The following is an 18,985-nucleotide window of genomic DNA, read 5'->3' on the forward strand; positions in this document are numbered from 1 at the left end:
GCTAAATTTTGAACAAAGATTTAGCTGATAAAATGTTAGTGCATGTGACATATGCACGTACTTACAAAATGCGTACGGATACACAAGGTTTCCAAACTTTTCCTTTTACATACTTAATTAAGGATGCTAATAATTGCCGAACGTTCGGGATTTATCATTTGCGTCCCAAAACTAATGAGATCACCTTACGAAAACAAATTATATTCCTAATAAAAGCCACGGTTCTCGCAGGAGCGTTTGCGGCGCGCCATGAGTGCCCTGGTGCACGGCCGTTTCCTAGTGCGCCGACACAACGACTCTTCCTCAACCTCGCAACTCGCGAGGTGTTGATTAGTGGTTTGCCGGTGGGCGAGCACGATCTCACCACTGTGGTGACCCGGCGCCAACAGGTACTCCTCCTTGCTGGAAGCATGCACCCGGTCCACGTACCGCCAAGTGTAGATGAGGCGCTTCGGCACGACTGCACTCAGGGCTTTGGCACGGGCGTCCTCCGCCACCCTCACGGCCCTCGCATGAACCTTCTGCCAAAGAGCCAATTGCTTGACTCTCTCAGACGCGACATAGGCCTGCCAGGCAGCATGCCCCACGGCGCACTTCTCTTCCTCGACCTTCTTCTCCGTCTCTATTTTGGCGCGCTCTTCCGGAGGAAAAGCGTCCCATAAGGCGACATCCATTTCTTTCAAAGCTCCTCAAGCTTAGGGAGCTCAGCGCGCGGCGCGGCATTCTCCTTGTAGCGGGGAGCCGACGCGTCCTCGGACGCATGTGCTGGCGAGATTAGGAACGCTGACGCGTCCACCTTGACGCGTCGCGGCGAGGAGCGGAATGCCAACGCGTCCTCCTCGACTAGTGGTGGCGAGGAACGGAATGGCAACGCGTCCTCCTCGATTAGTGGCGGCGAGGAATGGAACGGCGACGCATGACCGTCCGCCCGATGCAGCGAGGGGCGCCTAGGGCTTGGGAGGGGGGATGCCATGGTGGTCGACGTGGGAGGGAGGGGGAGGAGATAGTGGTGAACATGAGCGTTCTTCTGAATACCGTGGGAGGTGATACGTCTCCAACGTATCTATAATTTTTTATTGTTCCATGCTATTATATTATCTGTTTTGGATGTTTATGTGCTTTATTATACACTTTTATATTATTTTTGGGACTAACCCATTAACCGAAAGCCCAGTGCAAATTGCTTTTTTTTCCTATTTCAATGTTTCGCAGAAAAGGAATATCAAACGGAATCCAAACGGAATGGAACCTTCGCGAGGATCTTTTTTTGGAACAAACGCAATCCAGGAGACTTGGAGTGGACGTCAAGGATGTAGTGAGGTGGCCACGAGGTAGGGCGGCGCGGCCCCACCCTCATGAGCCCCTCGCAGCTCCACTGACCTACTACTTTCGCTTATATATACTCTTATACCTTGAAAACATCCAGGGGAGCCATGAAACCACTTTGGCACCGCCGCAACCTTCTATACCCGTGAGATCCCATTTGGGGACCTTTTCCAGTGATCTGCCGGAGGGGGATTCAATCACGAAAGGCTTCTACATCAACACCTAGCCTCTCCGATGATGTGTGATTAGTTTACCACAGACCTTCGGGTCCATAGTTATTAGCTAGATGGCTTCTTCTCTCTCTTTGGATGTCAATACAAAGTTCTCCTCGATGTTCCTGGAGATCTATTCGACGTAATTCTTTTTGCGGTGTGTTTGCCGAGATCCGATGAATTGTGGGTTTATGATTAAGATTATCTGTGAACAATATTTGATTCTTATCTCAATTCTTATGTGCATGATTTGATATCTTTTCAAGTCTCTTCGAATTATCAGTTTGGTTTGGCCTACTAGATTGTTCTTTTTTGCAATGGGAGAAGTTCTTTGCTTTGGGTTCAATCTTGCGGTGCTTGATCCCAAGGTTTATATCATATTGCTTGGAGTAATAGTAGTAGATGCAAAGTCGTTTCGGTCTACTTGACACGGACGTGATGCCTATGTTCATGATCATTCCTAGATATCATCATAACTATGCGCTTTTCTATCAATTGATCAGCAGTAATTTGTTCACCCACCGTAATATATGATATTTTGAGAGAAGCCACTAGTGAAATCTATGGCCCCCGGGTCTACTTTACATCATATAAGTTTCTGATCTACAATTCTAGTTTACTATTTATTTTAGAATCTTTACTTTTCAATCTATACAACAAAAATACCAAAAATATTTATCTTATTACCTCTATCAGACCTCACTTTCGTAAGTGACCGTGAAGGTATTGACAACCCCTTTATGAATGAAATATGCCCTAGAGGCAATTATAAAGTTGTTATTTATATTTCCTTATATCATGTTAAATGTTTATTATTCATGCTAGAATTTTATTAACCGGAAACTTAATACATGTGTGAATACATAGACAAACAGAGTGTCAATAGTATGCCTCTACTTGACTAGCTCATGGAATCAATGATGGTTATGTTTCCTAACCATAGACATGAGTTGTCATTTGATTAATGGGATCACATCATTAGAGAATGATGTGATTGACTTGACCCATCCATTAGCTTAGCACGATGATCGTTTAGTTTGTTGCTATTGCTTTCTCCATAACTTATACATCTTCCTATGACTATGAGATCATGCAACTCCCGAATACCGGAGGAACACTTAGTGTTCTATCAAATGTCACAACGTAACTGCGTGACTATAATGATGCTCTACAGGTGTCTCCGATGGTATTTTTTGAGTTGGCATAGATCAAGATTAGGATTTTTCACTCCGAGTATCAGAGAGGTATCTCTGGGCCCTCTCGGTAATGCACATTAGTATAAAACCTTGCAAGCAATGTGACTAATGAGGTGGTTACGGGAAGATGCATTATGTAATGGTTAAAGAGACTTGCCAGTAATGAGATTTAACTAGGTATTGAGATACCGACGATCGAATCTCGGGCAAGTAACATACCGATGACAAAGGGAACAACGTATATCGTTATGCGGTTTGACCGATAAAGATCTTCGTATAATATGTGGGAGCCAATATGAACATCTAGGTTCCGCAAGTAACATACCGATGACAAAGGGAACAACGTATATCATTATGCGGTTTGACCGATAAACATCTTCGTATAATATGTGGGAGCCAATATGAACATCCAGGTTGCGCTATTGGTTATTGACCGGAGACGTGTCTCGGTCATGTCTACATAGTTCTCAAACTTGTAGGGTCCGCACGCTTAATGTTGGGTGACGATCGGTATTATGAGTTTATGTGTTTTGATGTACCGAAGGTAGTTCGAAGTCCCAGATTTAATCATGGACATGACGAGGAGTCTTTAAATGGTCGAGACATAAAGATTGATATATTGGACGACTATATTCGGACACCGGAAGTGTTCCGGGTGATTTCGGAGAAAACTGGACTGCTAGAGGGTTACCAGAACCCCCCCGGGGGAATGTTGGGCCTTCACGGGCCATAGGGAAGAGGGGAGGCAGCCCACAAGGGGTAGCCGCACCCCCTCCCTATAGAGGGTCCGAATTGGACTAGGAAGAGGGCCCCCCCTTTCCTTCTCCTCTTCCTCTCCCTTCCTTCTTTCCCCTTCTCCTCCTAGTAGGACTGGGAAAGGAGGAGTCCTACTGCTACTAGGAGGAGGATTCCTCCTCCCTTGGCGCTCCACTAGGGACGGCCGGCCTCCCCCTTGCTCCTTTATATACGGGGGCAGGGGGCACCCTAGAACACACAAGTTGATTATTTCCAGCCGTGTGCAGTGCCCCCTCCACCATAATCCACCTCGGTCATATCGTAGAGGTGCTTAGGCAAAGCCTTGTTCCGGTAGCATCATCATCACCGTCATCACGCCGTCGTGCTGACGAAGCTCTCCCTCGACACTCTGCTGGATCGTTAGTTCGTGGGACGTCACCGAGCCGAACGTGTGCAGATCGCAGAGGTGCCGTACTTTCGGTACTAGTATCGGTCGATCGTGAAGACGTATGACTACATCAACCGCGTTGTCATAATGCTTCCTCTTACGATCTACGAGGGTACGTAGACAACACTCTCCCCTCTCGTTGCTATGCATCACCATGATCTTGCGTGTGATTGATGCTTCCGCTTACGATCTACGAGGGGGAAACATTGATGCTTTTGATTATCCTCATGAAGAACCTACTATTTTACACATTAAAAAGTTTCGGATTGGTAGTGGTAATATTATTGGAAAAAGAGTTATTCAATATTTCTTTACTTGTGTCGGTGCTTCGCCCACCATGAGCAGGTCTATTCTTCATAAAACTAGTAGTCTTGAGGATGCCATATCTTTGCTGATGGTTGAACTTGAAAGACAATTTATCCATATGCATCCTTGCATACAGAGGATTTTTCTAGAATTTTCTAATATCGGGCATTCTTCTGTTAAGCGAGCAACTACCATCTTTTTAGCCCATGAGTTCAGATTTATAATAAAAGAGGCCAATGAAATTTTTGCGCATTATAGGGTGGATGTTGGCCGTCCTCCCGTAGAAACAATATTTTTTTATCAAGAGGACATAATGCGCTTACGATCTTTAGATCATGTTGCTTTTAATGAAAACCTTAGAAAAAGGTTCCTAATGATGTTCTTGTTGATATGATTTCTGAACTTAATGATAATTTTGCTATCCAGAATAATGGTTTAGGTTTTTCCCTTGAACAAAGGCTCATGACTTTTTTTCAAAAGAATGCTTATAATGATGAATTGGTTGTGCAATATGAGGGGCCAAAGGAGGAACCAATACCTCCTGAGCTTGATCTTAGGGACTTTTGTCCCATTAAATTTAGCTGTTTTGATTACTTTTGCTTGCCATAAAGAAAGCTTGTTGCTGAACGTAGGGAATATGAGATGAGTTCTCGCTATTTACCTTATCATTATCATGGCAATACCTAGATCTATTCTTGTTTTTATGCCAAGCTAGGGGCGTTAAATGATAGCGCTCGTTGGGGGCAACCCAATTTTATTTTTGTTCCTTGCTTTTTGTTCCTGTTTAGTAATAAATAAATCATCTATCATCTGTTATGATTGTGTTTTTATGTTTAAATTAGTGTTTGTACCAAGTAAAGCCTTTAGGATCTTCTTGGATGATTGTTATTTGATCTCGCTAAAAAAATAGAAAGTATGCGCTCACGAGAATAATTTTCATATTTAACCAGATAGCGATAAAATACTGAGTCCAACTGCAGTAGATCAATATACAAATTATTTAGGATGTCCTAATTTCTCAGGATTTTTGGAGTTACAGAAGTATTGAAACCTACAGAATACTACAGACTGTTCTGTTTTTGAAAAATTCTGTTTTTCGTGTGTTGTTTGCTTATTTTGATGAATCTATGGCTAGTATCGGGGGTATGAACCATAGAAAAGTTGGAATACAGTAGTTTTAACACCAATATAAATAAATAATGAGTTTATTACAGTACCTTAAAGTGGTGGTTTGTTTTCTTATACTTACGGAGCTCATAAGATTTTCTGTTGAGTTTTGTGTTGTGAAGTTTTCAAGTTTTTGGGTAAAGATTTGATGGATTTCGGAACAAGAAGTGGCAAGAGCCTAAGCTTTGGGATACCCAAGGCACCCCAATGTAAAATTCAAGGACAACCAAAAGCCTAAGCTTGGGGATGCCCCGGAAGGCATCCCCTCTTTCGTCTTCATCTATCGGTAACTTTACTTGAGGCTATATTTTTATTCACCACATGATATGTGTTTTGCTTGGAGCGTCTTGTATGATTTGAGTCTTTGCTTTTTAGTTTATCACAATCATCCTTTCTGTACACAACCTTTGGGAGAGACACACATGAATTGGAATTTACTAGAATACTCTATGTGCTTCACTTATATCTTTTGAGCTAGATAATTTTGCTCTAGTGCTTCCCTTATATCTTTTTAGAGCACGGTGGTGGTTTTATTTATAGAAATTATTGATCTCTCATGCTTCACTTATATTATTTTTAGAGTCTTTTAGAACAACATGGCAATTTGCTTTGGTTATGAAATTAGTCCTAATATGATAGACATCCGGGATGGGTATAATAAAAACTTTCATATCGAGTGCATTAAATGTTATGAGAAGTTTGATTCTTGATAGTTGTTTTGAGAAATAAAGGTGGTAATATTAAAGTTGTGCTAGTTGAGTAATTATGGAATTGAGAAAGACTTGTGTTGAAGTTGGCAAGTCCCGTAGCATGCACATATGGTAAACGTTGTGTGACAAATTTGAAGCATGAGGTGTTCTTTGTTTGCTTTCCTTATGAGTGGCGGTCGGGGACGAGCGATGGTATTTTCCTACCAATCTATCCCCCTAGGAGCATGCGCGTTTTGATGACTTGTAGATTTTTTCAATAAGTATATGAGTTTTTTATGACTAATGTTGAGTCCATGGATTATACGCACTCTCACCCTTCCATCATTGCTAGCCTCTTCGGTACCGTGCATTGCCCTTTCTCACCTTGAGAGTTGGTGTAAACTTCGCCGGTGCATCCAAACCCCGTGATATGATACGCTCTATCACACATAAGCCTCCTTATATCATCCTCAAAACAGCCACCATACCTACCTATTATGGCATTTTCATAGCCATTCTGAGATATATTGCCATGCAACTTTCTAGCGTTCCGTTTATTATGACACATTCCATCATTGTCATATTGCCTCGCATGATCATGCAGTTGACATAGTATTTGTGGCAAAGCCACAGTCATAATTCTTTCATACATATCACTCTTGATTCATTGCCTATTCTGGTACACCGCCAGAGGCATTCACATAGAGTCATATTTTGTTCTAAGTATCGAGTTGTGATTCTTGAGTTGTAAAGAAAATAAAAGTTTGATGATTTTCATTATTAGAGCATTGTCCCATGTGAGGAAAGTTCTTCGAAGAAAAAAAGGAAAAAAGAAGAAGAAAAAAGAGAAAGGCCATAAAAAGGAGAGGCCCAAAAATAATGTGAGAAAAAGAGAGAAGGGGCAATGTTACTATCCTTTTTTCCATACATGTGCTTCAAAGTAGCACCATGATCTTCATGATAGAGAGTCTCTTATGTTGTCACTTTCATATACTAGTGGGTATTTTTCATTATAGAACTTGGCTTGTATATTCCAACAATGGGCTTCCTCAAATCCCTAGGTCTTCGTGAGCAAGCAAGTTGGATGCACACCCACTTAGTTTCTTTTGTTGAGCTTTCACATATTCATAGCTCTAGTGCATCTGTTGCATGGCAATCCCTACTACTTGCATTGACATCAATTTATGGGCATCTCCATAGCCTGTTGATTAGCCATGTCAATGTGAGACTTTCTCCCTTTTTGTCTTCTCACACAACCTCCATCATCATATTCTATTCCACCCATAGTGCTATATCCATGGCTCGCGCTCATATATTGTGTGAAAGTTGAAAGGGTTTGTAAAGACTAAAGTATGAAACAATTTCTTGGCTTGTCATCGGGGTTGTGCATGATGGGAGCATTTTGGGTGACGAAAATTAAGCATGGCCAAACTATACGATTTTGTAGGGATAAGCTTTCTTTGGCTATGTTATTTTGATAATCCACGATTACTTGGTTAGCATTGCTTGAAGTATTATTATTTTTATGTCAATATTAAACTTCTGTCTAGAATCTTTCGGATCTAAACATTCAAGCTTCAATAAATAGAAATACATTGAAAATTATGTTAGGTAGAATTCCAGATCAAAAATTCTGTTTTTATCATTTACCTACTCGAGGACGAGTAGGAATTAAGCTTGGGGATGCTTGATACGTCTCCAACGTATCTATAATTTTTGATTGTTCCATGCTATTATATTATCTGTTTTGGATGTTTATGGGCTTTATTATACACTTTTATATTATTTTTGGGACTAACCTATTAACCGAAAGCCCAGTGCAAATTGCAGTTTTTTTGCCTATTTCAGTGTTATGCAGAAAAGGAATATCAAAACGGAATGAAACTTCGTGAGGATCTATTTTTGGAATAAACGCAAGCCAAGAGACTTGTAGTGGACGTCAAGGAAGCAGCGAGGCGGCCACGAGGTAGGGCGGCGAGCCCAGGGGGGCCAGGCGCGTCCCCCACCCTCGTGGGCCCCTCGCAGCTCCACCAACCTACTTCTTTCGCGTATATATACTCTTATACCCTGAAAACATCCAAGGGAGCCACGAAACCACTTTTCTGCCGCCACATCCTTCTGTACTCGCGAGATCCCATGTGGGGACATTTTCCGGCGATCTACCGGAGGGGGATTCGATCACGGAGGGCTTCTACATCAACACCATAGCCTCTCCGATGACGTGTGAGTAGTTTACCACAGACCTTTGGGTCCATAGTTATTAGCTAGATGGCTTCTTCTCTCTCTTTGGATCTCAATACAAAGTTCTCCTTGATGTTCTTGGAGATCTATTTGATGTAATTCTTTTTGCAGTGTGTTTGTCGAGATCCGATTAATTGTGGATTTATGACTAAGATTATCTATGAAAAATATTTGATTCTTCTCTGAATTCTTATATGCATGATTTGATATCTTTGCAAGTCTCTTCGAATTATCAGTTTGGTTTGGCCTACTAGATTGATCTTTCTTGCAATGGGAGAAGTGCTTAGCTTTGGGTTCAATCTTGCGGTGCTCGATCCTAGTGACAGAAAGGGAACCGACACGTATTGTATTGTTGCCATCGAGGATAAAAAGATGGGTTTTATATCATATTGCTTGAGTTTATCCCTCGACATCATGTCATCTTGCCTAATGCGTCACTCTGTTCTTTTGAATAGCGGTCGATGTGTGGAGTAATAGTAGTAGATGCAGAATCGTTTCGGTCTACTTGTCACGGACGTGATGCCTATATACATGATCATGCTTAGATATTCTCATAAGTATGCGCTTTTCTATCAATTGCTCGGCAGTAATTTGTCGACCCACCGTAATATATGCTATCTTGAAAGAAGCCACTACTGAAACCTATGGCCCCCGGGTCTACGTTACATCATATAAGTTTCCGATCTACAATTCTAGTTTACTATTTATTTTGCAATCTTTACTTTTCAATCTATACAACAAAAATACCAAAAATATTTATCTTATTATCTCTATCAAATCTCACTTTCGTAAGTGACCGTGAAGGGATTGAAAACCCCTTTTATCGCGTTGGTTGCGAGGTTCTTGTTTGCTTGTGCAGGTACTAGGTGACTTGCGTGTAGTCTCCTACTGGATTGATACCTTGGTTCTCAAAAACTAAGGTAAATACTTACGCTACTTTGCTGCATCACCCTTTTGTCTTCAAGGGAAAACCAATGCATTCTCAAGAGGTAGCAGGAGGTGCAGTATTTATAGCGAGCAATGGCACAGCTATGTAATATATGGACTGAGCTTCACTGGCTTAACTACAGGTCCAGTAGCGTCATTGACATGTGCGCCAGATGCCTGTTGGGCCGACATGTCAGTGACCCAATGCACCTACAGTTAAGTGACTGAAACAACCACGTGGGCATATTTGTTGGAGTAAAATACGGGTGAGGGAAGGGGTGGAAATATTACTGGTCACAACGGATTGGACGAGTGCGGGGGAGGAGAGTCATGCATGTAGATTTTTTCCACACGGGGTGGAGTGGTGGGACTGCTGGAGGGAGTAGGAGAGTCAAGCGGGCATTCAGATTTCAAGGTGCACTAAATTATTGCATGCGATGATTATGGCTGGCCATAGTGGTGGTAATGTGGTACTCCCTCCTTTCCTATTCATTGGGCTTAATTTGAAAATCTCTTCAACCAAGGTAGATGATGAATGGTGGAATTAATTTTGTAGTTTGCAAAAGTACTTAATTAGTACTCTCGTTTTACTCAAAAATTTGTGTAAACCGATGCATTAATTACACCACATGCATGCATGACCACTCCTATAAAAATCTCAGTTGGTGGTGATGGTATGTCTTCATCTGGACAACGTGAGCCGTTCGATCTACTTGGAACCAACGGCTGAGATGGGTGTGCATAGAGACATGGCCTTGCCACCGGAGGTACTATATAGAATATATTTACCCACCTCTGTCGCTGTATAAAATACGGAACTACTCATTCCAGCCTCATTTCCTTTCTGGTTCATCTCCTTGCATTCTTGCCAGTGGCGGCAAAGGTTCCTGAAGATGGAGTCCAGACTCTAGAAACCACTACAAAAACTATTGCACCACCTCTATCTTGGTAAATCTAGGTGAAATTTTTGAATCGAGCCCTTTAAACTAGAAGGGCGGTAGTGGTACTCTAATAGCTAACCTTGTTGTGATGACTAGATAGGACATGGCACACACCTGGACGGGGGAACTAGTCTGCATTGTGCATCTAAGTTTTGTCTGAAGTCAATGTACCTCTGCTTTGACCAAACTTATACAAAAATGTACATCAACATTCACAATGTCAAATCAATATTTTAGATATTTTTAGTGTAAATTTGTTCAAAAACTTTGCAAATGGTTGACAGAAGTAAAAAGGACCAGAGGGAGTATCATGCATGCGGAGTAGTCAAAAAATGCTCATTTATAGCCGATCGAAGTCTCAAAGGGCGCGCCCATGCGAGGGGGCGAAGGTTGTGGGAGGAGCGACGGTTGAGAGAATTGAGTGAAGTTACATCCACGCGTTGGCATGGCGTGCGAACAGGCAGAAGCTACATCGTCAGGCCTATGATATGGGTCTAGTATACATGACATCTAGTGGGTCTTGCATAGTACTCGAGAACTCTTTGGGGGCTTGCAGCCGTTTATCCACCGGGCAAGCCAACAACCCCACGCCGTTCGCATGCCCTACTCATCCCCGTCTTCTACCTTACAATAGTTAGCTCCCAGTCGTCCCGTCCTTTCGCATTACACCAGTTCAACTTCTCCTAACCCTCCTCCAAAATCCACGGCCTCCCAAATTTCCATGGTCGCCGCTGAGTACCAGGTTAGAGCCATCACCGGCGATGAGTTCATCGTCATCTACACCCATGGATCCACGACGGTGAAAGGATGCCTTGCTCGCTTCAGAAGCATGTTCAAAAACTCAAAGGATGAGTGGGTCACTGGGCTAGATGTTGAGTACACCACAGTCCTGGAAAGCGAGAAGATTCTAAAGGAGGCAGAGAAGAAGAAGCCCACCGTGATCCTGGTTTGCGTACATAGCATGTTCTTGGTCTACCACATATGCCATGCCGACGTTGAGTGCCAGGATTTTAAGAACTTCCTCAAGGATGAAAGAGTGAAATTCGTTACTGTAGACTTTAGGAACGACAGGGATGTCCTAGGTCGGATAGGCCTTGTTGTAGACCAGCCCTTCGATCTCCAGAAGGCAAGCCTGGTGTCCTCCTCTCAGCCCTCAATGCTGACCCTGGCATTAGCCATGATTGATCCTTCGTAAGCTAAACTGAACAAACCTCACCACGAGTTTCATCATGCATGGGAGTCGACGACAATAGATGAAGATCACATCCTGTACGCAGTAATGGATTCCTACCTTTGTTTAAATATCTACAAGGGTTGGATGAAGAAGCAAAGCCCAGTGTCCGGTTCAAGCAAAGAAGCGGCGGCGAAGAGGAAGAGGAAGAGGGACGAGGATGAAGTCGAGGACGTGGACTCGGACTCCGAGTAAGGTGGCAGTGTCGTCGCTCATTCTGGTTCTACTACAGTGTTGGACGAACTAGTTGCTTAGTTTTATTTCAAGGGTGTGTTGTGCTAAGCCCCCAGCAGAACTATGTTTATGTTCTTTCTCCTTATTTGAACTTTATGTTCTTTCTCGTTACTTGAACTCTTTAGTGCATATAGTAGTACTAGTACTATGTCTTAATACTGTTCTTCTTGCAATTGTTACTACTGCTCGTATCTTCGTGTTCCTACTGTACTTAATATGTTCGTACTAGTAGTATAATTTGGGTAAGTCGGTTTGTGAAAGAAGTTCGACGGAGTGAAGGAAGAAGACGGTAGAGAAGCTACCCCAGTATCTATATTAGGGTGGCAGGGTGCCCATGATCTATCTTGTGAGTGTTGGGTGTGGAATGTAGTTCGCCAAAAAAATGGGTCGTGCCCAGGGTTAAACGGATGGCGGGGGTGGGGGAAGCATGGTGGTGGCAGGCAGTTCAGGGGAGGACGGGGCAGCGGCGGTAGGCGGTTAGGCATGTGGCGGGCTGAGAAGATGAACAGCGCATCAATTTGGAGGTCGAAGAAGCCCTTCTAGCCATCCACATTGCATCCAATGGCTCACAAGAGTCGACTGACCCAAATTGCTCCTTCAGATTGCAGGATCCACGTGGCATTCAAGGTATCAAAGGTAAATTATGCATCCGCACCCGGTTTGCGGGCTCGGCGCGGGTGCGACCGGCTACCGCCGCGACAGCCACTATGCGCGCCTTCGCCACGCAGGCAGAGACGACAATGACACGCTAGTTCCTCCTCGCTGGCGTGCTGGAGTATGCGCTCATCCTCCTCTTCATAGGTTGCGTGCATAGACGCGGCTCCACCAGCTGCTCGCATGGTTGGCAGCACGGCGGCATCGCGAGGAGGGACTGCAGACAACATGAGCGGGCGAGCCTTCGGCTTCATGGTACAGGGATGGCGGCGACACCATGGTGATGGGCGAGAAATGGTTGGCCGGAGCAGGCGGGCGCCGGCATGTGCAACGGTGGTGGCGGCATATTGATGAGTGCGCTTATGGGAGCTTAGTTTAGTTTTATATAGGGTTGGTCAAACTTAAAAGAAAATCGTACTAGTACACATAAACATTAGACTGAGGCAGCGCTTATATTAGTTAGCACAGCCATGATATGGAATCCTGTGCAAGCGCGTGAACCGCGGCCGCGCGGTCGACCGAACGGTGCATCACCGTGTCGCGCTCGAAGGACACCCACCGAACCTTTTTGTTTGTGTGAATTTAGCTCTTGACGTAACAATATTTACATATATTACTCAACTTTTTTTCCTGGAATAGTTCTTGACGTAACAATATTTCCATATATTTGAATTTAGCTCCAGCTTGTGTTTATTTGGATTTGGACTTTTAGGTGCGCCCTAGTTTTTTTAATACTGATTTTGTTTGTGCGACTGAGAGAGAACGTGTGTATGTGTCCATATGTGTGTTGTGGCACAAGGGCAATGTGGAGACGGTCTGCGTGTGATATAGACATAGAGAGGTGTGAATGTGCAAATGATCATGCATGAGTGAGACATAAACAGATGTCGATACCTTGTGTATAGATGAGATAACGGTCTTCTATTTGTACTTGTGTGTGTGAGAGAGAGAGAGAGACGAGCATATGTAACACAACAACCATCTCTCTCAATTCGTCCGTCCCTCGCACGACCGCATGTAACACATGCATCAACGCACACATTTTGACACTCTCACCCGACCCCTGCCCACCTCAAGGCCCGCACATCGCTCTCTTTCTCGCACGCACAATCTCTTCGTGAAAACCCTACTTAGCATGTAGCTTTCTGTCACATACACACACATTTCTCTCCATAGGTTTGATTTCTCTCAATACCTGACACACACACACACACACACGCACTGCACACACACTCCCCCTCCCCCGGGCACACAATTCATCCCCATCCAAGGGTATATGGCGACCACTCTCGCTTGTGCTTCTCTGCACCCCAGCACGCACAACACCTCAACCTTCAAAGAGGGCATCGAGGAGATCGAAGACGGCTACCACACTGCACTAGAGAATGCGGGGCCATTTGGAAGTAGGATGATGCGACGATGACTGACTGAATCCTCCCCCCTCTCTCTCGCACAAAAAGACCAATCCCTCTCTCCTGCACAAAATTATCAATCCCTCAACCCACGAGACCCTTCCCCTCTCATCCATGTTTTTCTAGTTCTCTCATCAAACATGTTGTCTCTTCTCCTTCCATGTCTACAGAATCCGGATGCACACACAACTCACGTATATTACATGTCTCCCTCCATCTCAGAGACCTAACTTCTTCCTCTCTCTTTCTCTTTCTCTCTCTCTCTCTCTTGTTAGGTTTGTCTCCTACTGTCTTGTCCACATACACACAATTGTTACCGCCCTATCTGCTCCATCTTCGCAAGCTCTCTCTACACGTTTCATTCACACATTGGGATGTGTTCAAAATGTTTCTTTTATAATGGATGATGTACAATTATGGTTGGTTTTGTTGCATCCTACAAAGTAATAACTATGAAATGCATTTAGATTCTCATTTGATTGGGATTATGGGAGTTTGAGCATAATGTGAAGTACTATAGACCTCGTATACATCTTGGAATTCAACAATGATTGTAACTATTGAATTGTATAGACCATTACATTCGAAGTCATTAGCCTATTATATTTATTTCACAATTACAACAAATGATTAAGTCACTACAAACTGAGAAAACAAATGTGTACTCCCTCCGTTTTTATTCAAGTCTCCATATTAGCATTGGTCAAAGTCAAGTTTCGTAAACTCTCAGAAAGTTTATGACAAAAAATATTACCATATACAATAACAAATAAATACCATTAGATTCATTATTGTTATGGTAAATGTTTATATTTTTCTATAAACTTGGTCAAACTTTAGGAAGTTTGACTTCTGTCAAACCTAATATGCAGAGTTAATAAAATTAGTGGGAGTACTAGTAGTTACTAGTACTACTCGCTAGTTGCTTAGCCCAATCACCCAACACGCCATACGGGGAGTTTGGTGTCACAAAATTATGAGGTCGGCGGGAAAATCTCCCGCGACCCTGATTCGAGTAGTGCGAAGTTACCATCATAACCTTCGAAACAGGTCTACGGATTACGCTTGGTAGGGGCCTGTTTTTGTAACTTCAGGTTCACCCTAACCAGCCGACCCCACCCCGGCACATAGAGTAGTACACCTGAATACTCCCCATTTTCTATCCCCACAACAAAATAGACTTCTCCATGGCACCGCAGCCTTCGTGCTCCTCCCCTTCTCCATCGGCGCACTCATCCACCGCAGTGCATCTGCCTCATCGACGACCTCGTACGCCACACTGGAGCCGGTCCACCGTCGTCGTACACTGAGCCTCTTACCCGGCACCGTCTTCCACGGTCTCGGATCTGCTTCCCGGAGCCGATGGCAAGCGCAGAAGAACCACCGCCATGGACAATGAACTGACTCCCGTTGCCGACCATGATGCACAAAGGCCACCGCGACCATCGTTCTCCTCCTCGATTGGTAATGTGTGTATTAAATCACTTAGAAGTACATGTGCAGTTCCAATTTTGTTCATACCTACTGTGGGAGTCTTGGATTAGGGGGTCTTCGGACAACCGGACTATATCCATTGGCCGGACTATTAGACTATGAAGATACAAGATTGAAGACTTCGTCTCGTGTCCGGATGGGACTCTACTTGGCGTGGAAGGCAAGCTAGGCAATACGTATATGGATATCTCCCCCTTTGTAACTGAACTTGTGTAACCCTAACCCTCTCCGGTGTCTATATAAACCAAAGGGTTTTAGTCCGTAGGACAACAATCGCAACATACAATCATACCATAGGCTAGCTTCTAGGGTTTAGCCTCTGTGATCTCGTGGTAGATCTAGTCTTGTAACACCCATATCATCAATATCAATCAAGCAGGACGTAGGGTTTTACCTCCATCAAGAGGGCCCGAACCTGGGTAAAACTTCGTGTCCCTTGTCTCATGTTACCATCCGGCCTAGACGCACAGTTCGGGACCCCCTACCCGAGATCCGCCGGTTTTGACACCGACATTGGTGCTTTCATTGAGAGTTCCTCTGTGTCGTCACCGTTAGGCTTGATGGCTCCTACTATCATCAATAGCGATGCCGTCAAGGGTGAGACTTTTCTCCCCGGAAAAATCTTCGTATTCGGCGGCTTTGCACTGCGGGCTAATTCGCTTGGCCACCTAGAGAAGATTGAAAGCTACGCCCCTGGCCATCAGGTCAGATTTGGAAGTTTGAACTACACGGTCGACATCCGCGGGTACTTGATCTCCGACGGATTCGAGCCACAGCCGGGCGCGCCGCACTGTCTCGATGGGTATGACCTGCCACCGGATGGTACTCTAGAGGCCACGCCCACACCAGCTCCGACCCTTAGCTCGGAGCCAACTGTGCCAATCGAGGATGTGTACCGCCTCAGGGGCTGCAGTCTCGACGGTAATCGATCCAAACACCAGCATAATACTCTACGCGGCCCGTGACTCTAAGGTGCCGAACTCTCTTCCGGACGAACCATCCGCGCCCCTACCAATCGAATCCGAGTGGGCGCCGATCATTGAACTCACCGACGTGGATATCTTTCAGCACTCGCCTTTCGGCGACATTCTGAATTCACTAAGGTCTCTCTCTTTGGCAGGAGAGGCCTGGCCGGATTATGGCCAACAGGACTGAGATGCGGACGACGAAGAAATTCGACGCCCACCCACCACCCACTTCGTAGCCACTGTTGATGATTTAACCGACATGCTCGACTTCGACTCTGAAGACATCGACGGTATGGACGACGATGTAGGAGATGAACATGAACCAGCACCTACATGGCACTGGACAGCCACCTCGTCATATGACATATACATGGTGGATACACCGAATGAAGGCAATGGCGACGAGAGAACGGAGGATGACCCCTCCAAGAAGCAACCCAAGCGCCGACGTCAGCGGCGCCGCTCTAAGTCCCGCCAAAGCAAAAGTGGCGATACTGGCATAGGAGATAATAACACTCCGGATAGCACCGAAGACAACAATAATCCCCTCCAGCAAGATTTAGAGCAGGAGGATGAAGGAGCCAGCTCTCCTGAGAGAGCGGCTGGTGGAGAGGAGGAGGATGAAAATTACATGCCCCCCTCCGAAGACGAGGCAAGCCTCAGCGATGATGAATTCGCCGTACCAGAGGATCCCGTCGAACAAGAGCGCTTCAAGCGCAGGCTTATGGTCACGGCAAATAGCCTAAAGAAAAAACAGCAGCAGCTTCAAGCTGATCAAGATCTGCTAGCTGACAAATGGACTGAAGTTCTCGCGGCCAAGCAATATAAACTCGAGCATCCCTCCAAGAGTTATCCAAGGCGCAGGTTACTTCCCCGACTGGAGGAAGAAGCGTATGAAACGGCTGATCGGCCACCTCGTGGCCGCGATAGAGAGGCATTCCAGCCAAAAGCTCAGCCTCCACCCCAACGCCATTCAAATAAAAAGGCATGGGGAGATATGCCAGACCTGCGAGAGATATTGGAGGACAAAGCAAAGCATTCAAGATCGATCCACGGATCACGAGGGCGCTCCACTCTATGAGACGATAAATGTCACGCCGGATACAGTAAAAGCAAGTCCGGCCGGGCTGAACACAGCGGGCAGGACCCATTCGACCTGCGTCGCGATATAGCCCAATACAGAGGCGCCGCACACCCCTGAGGCTTCACAGACGAAGTAATGGAACATCAATTCCCAAAAGGTTTCAAACCTGTAAACATTGAATCATATGACGGCACTACAGACCTCGCGGTATGGATTGAGGACTTCCTCCTCCACATCCACATGGCCCGCGGTGATGACTTACATGCCATCAAGTACCTCCCACTAAAACTCAAAGGACCAGTGCGGCATTGGCTTAATAGCTTGCCAGCGGACTCCATTAGCTATTGGGAAGATCTGGAAGCCGCATTCCTTGAAAACATTCAGGGCACTTATGTGTGACCACCAGACGCCGATGACATGAGCCACATAATTCAGCAGCCAGAAGAGTCGGCCAGGCAATTCTGGACTCGGTTCCTTACAAAGAAAAATCAAATCGTCGACTGTCCGGATGCGGAGGCCTTAGCGGCTTTCAAGCACAACATCCGAGACGAGTGGCTAGCCCGGCACCTTGGTCAGGAAAAGCCGAAATCTATGGCAGCCCTCACGACGCTCATGACCAGCTTTTGTGCGGGAGAAGACAGCTGGTTGGCTCGCAGTAATAACATATCAAAGAACCATGGTACCCCAGATACCAAGGACGGCAATAGCAGGTCATGTCGCAACAAGCATAAGCGCCGCATTAACGGCGAAAGTACTGAGGATACGATAGTCAATGCCAGATTCAAAGGCTCTAAACCCGGTCAGCGGAAAAAGCCATTCAAAGAAAGTACGCCGGGTCCGTCTAGCTTGGACCGTATACTCGATCGCTCGTGTCAAATACACGGCACCCCAGACAAGCCAGCCAATCACACTAACAGGGATTGTTGGGTGTTCAAGCAGGCCGGCAAGTTAATTGCCGAAAACAAGGACAAGGGGCCGCATAGCGATGACGAGGAAGAACCCAGGCAGCCGCACACTGGAGGACAGAAGAGGTTTCCCCCACAAGTGCGGACGGTGAACATGATATACGCAACCCACATCCCCAAGAGGGAGCAGAAGCGTGCGCTCAGGGACGTATATGCGTTGGAGCCAGTCGCCCCAAAGTTCAACCCTTGGTCCTCCTGTCCGATCACCTTCGATCGCAGGGACCACCCCACCAGTATCCGTCATGGCGGATTCGCTGCACTGGTCCAAGACCCAATCATTGACGGATTTCACCTCACTCGAGTGCTTATGGACGGCGGCAGCAGCCTGAACCTGCTTTATCAGGACACAATGCGCAAAATGGGTATAGACCCCTCAAGGATTAAACCCACAAAAATGACCTTTAAAGGCATCATTCCAAGCGTAGATGCCCACTGCACAGGCTCAATTACACTGGAAGTGGTCTTCGAATCCCCGGATAACTTCCGAAGCGAAGAGTTAATCTTTGATATAGTACCGTTCCGCAGTGGTTATCATGCGCTGTTCGGACAAACCGCATTTGCTAGATTCAATGTGGTACCACATTATGCATACCTCAATCTCAAGATGCCAAGACCTCGTGGAGTTATTACAGTCAATGGAAACACAGAGCGCTCTCTCCGAACAGAGGAGCACACAGCGGCCCTCGCAGCACAAACGCAAAGCAGCCTCTCAAGGCAATCTACTAGTTCGGCGTTTCAAAGCGCGGACACCTTCA

Source organism: Triticum urartu, chromosome 3A (genome assembly GCF_056163025.1).
Source record: "Triticum urartu cultivar PI428250 chromosome 3A, HENAU_Tu73, whole genome shotgun sequence".
Lineage (NCBI taxonomy): Eukaryota > Viridiplantae > Streptophyta > Magnoliopsida > Poales > Poaceae > Triticum > Triticum urartu.